The sequence below is a fragment of the Pinus tabuliformis genome, chromosome 1_2, assembly GCF_031772625.1.
Source record: "Pinus tabuliformis cultivar Carrire ecotype Pingquan chromosome 1_2, CPIR1, whole genome shotgun sequence".
Lineage (NCBI taxonomy): Eukaryota > Viridiplantae > Streptophyta > Pinopsida > Pinales > Pinaceae > Pinus > Pinus tabuliformis.
Genome location: NC_142298.1, coordinates 750,025,614 through 750,033,615, shown reverse-complemented (window position 1 = coordinate 750,033,615; position 8,002 = coordinate 750,025,614). Strand labels below are relative to the sequence as shown.

The window sequence follows — 8,002 nt, the reverse complement described above, 5'->3', positions numbered from 1 at the left end:
CCTAACCTCCATAGGTTGTTGTGGGATATGAAGAGATTTAACAATAAATGATCTTTGAAAATATATAATATTCTAGATTTTTTTATATTTTAAGTATAAAATATTATGGCAAAGAAAGTGGATTTTTAAAATATCTAATAACATTTTTCTGTACTTAAAATTAAATATTAAAAAATATAATATATTATTATATTTTAACATAAATTTATATTTTATAAATATAATATTTGAATGGATTTAATAATTACAATGCATTAAATAGCTCTTAGTTTATTCAGTCGCCACACATCTAAGCCTCTGCCGGACGATCCTTACGAACGAGGAGATGACACCTCGCTACGTTGAGCTTTGCTTCTTCTTGATCACTCTCGGGATGCTTTTGTTTCTCCAGTCTGCGCTCTCCTATGACCACAGCTGCCCGAAAGCCGGGAGCGTCTACAGCACCAGAGTCTCCTCCGCTGTCGGAGTTGAACACAAAAGAGCGTGGAAGGCGAGAGGGAGTGCATGGAGGTTGGAAGTGGTGCACAGGGACACTCTGCTGCCCGCCAACGCTCGCCCATCGTTCGAGCGACGGTGGGAGGAGACGCGGAAGCGGGATGCAGCAAGAATTCGGGGACTAGAGCAGCAGATAGAGAGGAGATTGAACAAGTCGGCGGGAAGCTATGCAAAGGTGGCGGAAGATTTAGGGGCCGGTGTCGTGTCGGGACTGGAGTCGGGTATGGGCGATTACTTCACGCGCATAGGCGTGGGAACGCCGGCGATGGCGCAATACATGGTGATCAGCACGGGCAGCGACGTGACGTGGATTCAGTGCTCGCCGTGTATCCAGTGTTACCGGCAGATGGATCCCATTTTCACCCCCTACTTCTCCGCTTCCTTCTCCGCTTTAAACTGCTACACCGACGCGTGCAGTCAGCTTGACGAACACGGCTGCTCTCGTGGCGGCGGCTGCACCTACACCGTCAACTACGGCGACGGCTCCTACACCTTTGGGGACATGGCCACTGAGACGCTGACATTCGACGACACTTATGTCCCTCACGTGGCCATCGGCTGCGGCAGCTACAACACCGGCCTCTTCGCAGGGGCAGCGGGGGATTCTGGGCCTCGGGGCCGGGCCGCTATCTCTCCCCTCGCAGCTCGGGTACGGCGTATTTTCGTACTGCCTCGTTGACAGGTATTCCGAGTCATACGGCACGCTCGAATTCGGGGCGCAATCCGTTCCCGAGCGTTCCTGCTTCACGCCCATGGCAAGAAACCCCCTTCTTCCTACCTTCTATTATCTCTCCCTCACCGGCATCAGCATCAATTGCAATTTCCCCATTTCCATCCCGGACAACGTCTTCTCCATCGATGACACGTCGGGCCGTGGGGGTGTCATCCTCGACTCCAGCACTACCCTCACCTACCTCCAGAGGCCTGCCTACGAAGCATTGAAGTACGCTTTCACTGCGGTTACCCAGCATCTTACCCCAGCCCAGGGAACCTCCCTCTTCGACACCTGCTACGATCTGTCGGGCCGAGCATACGTGATAGTTCCAACCGTGGGGTTCCATTTTTCCAACGGGGTGACCTTAACTCTTCCGGCTAATAACTATATGATACCCGTGGATAACATGGGTACTCATTGCTTAGCCTTTGCGCCCACCGACTCTGGTCTCTCTATCATGGGGAATATTCAGCAGCAGCATATTGGGGTTTCCTACGATACTTACAACGGTCGAATTGGCTTCGCTCTCAATCACTGCTGATGCGGAATCTTCTGCTGTTGCTTATGTATATTATGGTTTATTTCCAAGGGAATTATAAACAATAATGGTCAACCTTGTACAATCAGTGAGTTGCAGAATTTGAAATATTACTTTAGATATTTGATCGATAGTACTTGGTTGCTATTTATCAGATTTCAAGAAATAGTCTGCAATCTAGACCATCCATCCCCGCAAATCCGTATGAGGTTATGGAGGTTTGCTTTATGTAATTATTTTACTCTATGTTTTAATGTGAAAGTGTGACTGTATGTTTGTTAGAGCAGGAGTCTGATGGTTAGATTACAATTTATTGATTATATTTGGATGGTATTTTAAGAGATTTTTAGAATTTTATTTGATCTAAAAGATTTTATATATAATTACAAGAAAGAATATATTTTATTATTAATAAATAAAATATATAAATAATTTATAGTTTAGGCAGATATTGTTAAAGGAAGTATTTATTTTTCCAGTCTTTTCAGTATATATTTTTAATGAAAATTTAGAAATTATTAACAAAATTGTTACTCATTTTTATCTAAATTTAGAAATTTAGTAAAGACAAAAATTTAGTTAACATTTTAACATTTTTAAAATTCATCATCTTAAGTGTAGTGTTTAAAACTATGTGGGAGATTTTGTCTTTTCTACATTTATAAAAACACTATGTCGAAGACCTCAACTTACTCTCAAGATTTAAAAATTATATTCAACCTTAGTTATGTTGACAACATTAAAATTTCATGTTGTAGTTTGATCCTACAACATGATATCGCTCATAATGATCAATATGACATGGAATTCGTAAAATATAACTCTTTTAGGTGGATGACATGGCATTCAAAAGACGAATAGCCATGCAAACCATTAAAAGGTTCTCATTGCACATTTAGTAAAAGGTTTTATGATTGATGTGCTTTTGAATGGTGCATAAAATTTCATTTTTTTTCTTTTAATTCCGTTAGTGAGATATGTTTGGGGCAATTGAACTTGTGATCACATTGATACACAAGGACAAACTTTTTACCAATTGCGTTAACACCAACAGATCTCTTTCCTAAAATTTAATGTATTATAATTTTTGTTTTTAAAATTTAACATATTATAAATTTTTTATTATTTTTAAAATAATTTTTAACCTTTTATTTTATACATTTATCTTAAATGTTTTATAGATTTTTAAAACAACACCACTTTGTCAAATTATCATAGAATAAAATTCCATGAAATTTTCTTACACAATAAAAATTGTGTTTGATTTTTTTGAACAAAAACACTTGCTTCTTAAATACTCATATGGATCTCCATCTTCAATAATGTGGGGAATTTATATTATCATTATTATAATTATTTGTTATTGTATTTGAATACTATCTCATCTTTTTAAATGAAACTTATGTAATTTTTTTAATCGTTTTCATCTTTATATTTTCTTCTCATGAAACTTATATAATTTTTTAAAATCATTTTCATTTTTATATTTTTAATTTATGTATTTTTTTAAAACCATTTTCATCTTTATATTTTCTTTTAGACTATGTAATATTATATATTTCTTTATACACTATTTTTTTTTGATTTAACATATAATTTTGTTTTGAGTGTCATTTATGTTATATGATAATATCTTGCACCATCTCATATTTCTTAAATATAACATCATAATATTTGCATTACACATAATTTAGTATTACACATATTTTTATTTTTATTTAGAAGTGGTGCACAGGGACACTCTTTTGCCCTTACAACGCTCGACCGTCCTACTATCAACGGTAGGAGGAGACGCGGAGTCGTGATGCCGCCAGAGTCCAGCGACTAGAGAAGCAAATAGAGAGAAGATTGAACAAGTCGACAAGAAGTTTTTATAGTGCATAAGATTTTATGACTATGTACTTTTGGTTTTGGTTGTTGCGTAAAATTTCAAATTTCCTTTTTTTTTTTTTTTGACCTTTTAACATATTGTTAAAAAATTAATTATTTTTTAATAATACGCTTTTATATAAAAATGTGTATTTTTATTTTTCCTGAAATATATATGTTTACACAATTATAAATTTAACAGAACACAATTCAATTATCAATAACATGATCAGAAAGAAGAAAAAAAATTACTATTTTTGGACATGAGAACATGCTATATCATTTGTACATTTAATCTTATATATATTATTACAATTTTAACAGACCATGAATATAATTTGAATGATGAAAGTAACTATTTATATTTATTTATTTTTGTAAGTTACGATAGTTCCTTCTTTTTCTATTTATAAAAGCAAGCTGTTCCATATACAAAATTTTGGTGGCCGCAACTTGCCCATATGGGAAACCAAGTCTGTTGGCCACCTTAGTTTGTTATAAGCTATCCAGTAGCAAAATTTTTCAAGTCTTTCAACCCAAGCTAAATACACTTCACATATAAATACACTAATCAAGGTCCTAGCTTACATGCAAAGACAAGAAAAGTAAAGGCTATTCGCTAAAAAAACCAGTAAAACCTGGAAGGTAAACTACTATTCCTTGCCATCATCCTGTTCAGAATCCATAATAGCCGGTACAGCAATAGAGTCACCTAGCGCTGGAGACAGCTCCATCATTCGTTGTTGGATCTGATCTAGCTTACTATCCTACATAAACATCATAATTTGTAGATTCTTCATTTCCTTTTTGAGGTTGGGCATGCCTTGGGCAATTTCTGCCATCTCACCCACCACCTGTTCTAGGGCTCTGGCTAGCAAGCGCTTCATGACCCAGTATATATGCAGGGGTTTTTTGAATAGAGTGATCCTACCCATGGTATGCCCTAGGTCGAGGACTATGTTCCCTCATTCTTCCATTTCTGGCTCAGAGTCTTCTTCCATGATGTTGTCCTCCATCTCCTAGATCAACTTACGAATGTCGACATCCGTTCCTTCTTTGTATGCTCGGGCTGCCTCATTGACCACCCCCTCGATGGGTTTCCTACCCCTTCTGGGCTCTACAATCCTTGTAGTGGTAGGCTCTTTCTTAACTGTCTGGCTCTGGCATCCTCTACCCCCGCGGCCCCTGCCTTTGCTTGTGTGAGCCATCTCTTTGTTTTTAGACTCCCAGAATTGTGCTCGGCCTCAAAGGTCCCCAACGCTTGCGCTACCTTGCCCCCAACTTCCCTTCTCCGTGTTCTATGCTCTCTCCCTAGTCTTGCCTCCCTCATGTATCCCTTCCTACCTACCCTACATCCCATCCTACTACCGTCGCCGTTCTTGCCCACCTCTCTCCATTAATGTGCCCACAGTCATGCAGGACTGCACCATGCCCATCTATTCCAGTTTGAGGACAATAAGCAGCCATCCTGGCCGTCCTGGCCGTCCTCTCCTCTTGTCTTTCATTTTGTACGCACTCTCCCACTTCGTCTCCCCGATCGAGGGCCACCTATGCCTGCTGTATTGAGTTTGTGGCTTCATGGTTGTCTTAGACAAGGATTACCTTGAGGGGATCCAATCTGGTGTCCTCAAGTTGTAATGGCCAGATACTATCTAGGTTGCCTCATTTCTCATTGCTTCCCCAATTAGCTAGGAAATCAGCTGCTCTGTTACCTTCCCTTCTTACATGTTTTATGATCATATATTCAAACCGCTTTATCAGGTCTCCTAGGTCTTGGACCAGGCTAGTCATTCTCCAGCTTTTCGCAATCTTATCCCATGCCTCACCGTTATTAAGCTTCCTCATCATATCTATAACGAGTTGGGAGTCTCCTTCCACCTCTAGGTGGTTATATCCTAGTATTATCGATGTTCCTAAACCTTGATAAACAACCATAAGCTCTGCTTCGTTGTTGATCATAACACCACCATGGGCTGAGTATACCCATCTTGTTCTGCCTTGGTTATCCCGAAAGATGCCTCCAAGCCCCACCGACCCTGGGTTGCCTTTGGAAGCCCCATCGAAATTTAGTTTTATGAAACTAGCAGTAGGGAGCATGAAATGTAGAGGGATTGTTTTTCTTGGGCTAGAAGGTTTCCACATCTGGGGTGCTACCATTCTTTGATCTAGGTTAAGCTTGGCCAGGATCCGTTCTTCACTGGGTGTTGTCTTCCAATCCTCTTGATTCCATGTTTCTGATAGAATGGTTTCTCTAATACGACCCAGGGTTCTTCTCCATACCTGCACTTGAGTTAGCTCTTTGTTTAGAAAGATTCTGCGGTTTCTTTCTTTCCATATCATCCACATATTCAAACTAACTGCTAGACTCCAGGCTCTTTTCACCACTAGGCTGGTGAATGGACTGCGCCCCCATTGATTGATTGTTTCTCTGATGTTTTGGGGGTCTCTGTTTGTCCATCCAAAGATCCCCCGGATATCTTCCCATTGTTGCTGGGCAAATTGACAAGAATTCATAAGGTGTTCAATCGTTTCCTGGTCCTGTTTACAGAGACCACAACGAGGTGGACCCTGGATTCCACACTTTTGTAGTTGGTCCCAGGTCAAAATTCGGCCCTTACACATGAGGCAGAGGAAGTGAGTAACTTTTGGCCACCAGTTTCCTTGCCAAATTTGTTTCCATAAGGGTTTCAGGTCGTCTTGGTCATGCTCCATGGTGAGATTATAGGCTTATTTGATCGTGAATGTTCCTTTCGTTGAATGACCCCATCTCAGTGTATCTGGACCTGTTCTAATACCTGTTTTCCTTGTCTTTGTTTCTTTTATATACATCCCTCTTTGTTCCTCATCTATTGTTCTATCCCATTCTTCTGGGTTTTTCCATGTTCTCTAGTACTCCTCAATGTGTTCTTCTTTCCAGAAGTCTCTTACATAATTTAAACCCGCCTCTTTAGCCTCCTGGAAGGTTTTTTCTAGACCCTGTATACCATTCAGTTTCTCCCTCTGCTGCCAGGCTTCTTCCTAGAATTTAGCTGATCTTCCATCCCTAATTTCCCAGAAGGCGTGCTTGGATATTGTGTCTCTATTCTGACTGGCCAGGTTCCAAATTGTGGAGCCCCTTGGAATTTCCTTGTGTCTTAAGATTTCTTCTGTTTTAACTGGCATGTTGTATTTCTTTGTCCAAATTCTTTTCCATAGGTCTCCTCCTCCCGCCATCCATCTCCACCATAGCTTTGCCCCCAGTATTTGGTTCAAAGTGTAGGGATCCCTTAATCCTAATCCCCCTTCGTCTTTACTCTTGGTCAGACCTTGCCAGGATATCAATGCCCATTTCCTTTGTTGCTTCGGTCCACCCCATAGGAATTTTTTGAAAATCTCCACCATTTTGGCACATGCTCCTTTAGGGACTGTTGTTGCCAAGAGTTGGTAAATCGGGATGGCTTGTAAGACCGCCTTGACCAAGACTACTCTTCCTGCTAGATTAAGGGTTCTGAAGGACCAGTTTGCCTGTCTGCTGGTAATTTTCTCAATGGTTTGTTGCCAATTCGCCATCTTTAGAGGGTTCAGAGCTAGCGGGGTGCCAAGATATTTGGTGGGGAGGTCACCAGATCTAAATCCCAGGATTCTTGTTAGATAAGTTTTAACATTTCTGTTAGTGTTGAAGAAGTATGTGCAAGATTTCTCCTTGTTGATTTGAGTGCCTGATGCTTCCATGAAGAGGTCCAGGAAGATTTTCATTCTTTTTACTTCCCTGAGAGAAACTGCGCAGAACAACATGATGTCGTCAACAAATTGCTGATGTGTGATCGGTAGATCATTCCCCCAAATCCGGAGCCCCTTGATTTTCCTTTCCTACAATTCTTTTTTAATATATCTCCCCAACCCTTCCACCGCAATGATGAAAAGGAATGGAGATAGAGGGCCCCCTACCTTAATCCTCTAGAGGCATTGAATGTGGTGGTTGGCATACCATTTAGGAGAATCGAAAAATTCAGTGTGGAGATCATATCCGAGACCCAAGCAATCCATCTGTTGTAGAAGCCAAAGGCAGCCAGCACTGATTTAAGGTATTCCCAATTCAGATAATCATAAGCCTTAGAGAGGTCCAGTTTGATCATCATCCCTACTTCTTTTTTGGATTTCAGAGAGTGCACCACTTCTTGTGACACTATCAAACCATCAAGAATTTTTCGACCTTCCACAAATCCTGTTTGTTCAGGGGAAATGGTACTGGAAAGTATTTGCTTAAGTCTTTTGGCCAATAGGGTTGCAATAATTTTGTAGATCACATTACAAAGGGAAATAGGTCTAAAACCTTGGGGATCTTCAAACTTAGTAGTTTTTGGAATAAGAGACAGAAGAGTAGAGTTAAAGCCTGGATATACCTT

General features: G+C 40.2%; 1 pseudogene; it reads left to right on the top strand.

Moving 5' to 3' along the window:
* The first annotated feature begins 275 nt into the window (after window positions 1-275).
* LOC149207943 (protein ASPARTIC PROTEASE IN GUARD CELL 2 pseudogene) lies at window positions 276-2,017 on the top strand (annotated as a pseudogene).
* Window positions 2,018-8,002: the final 5,985 nt, after the last annotated feature.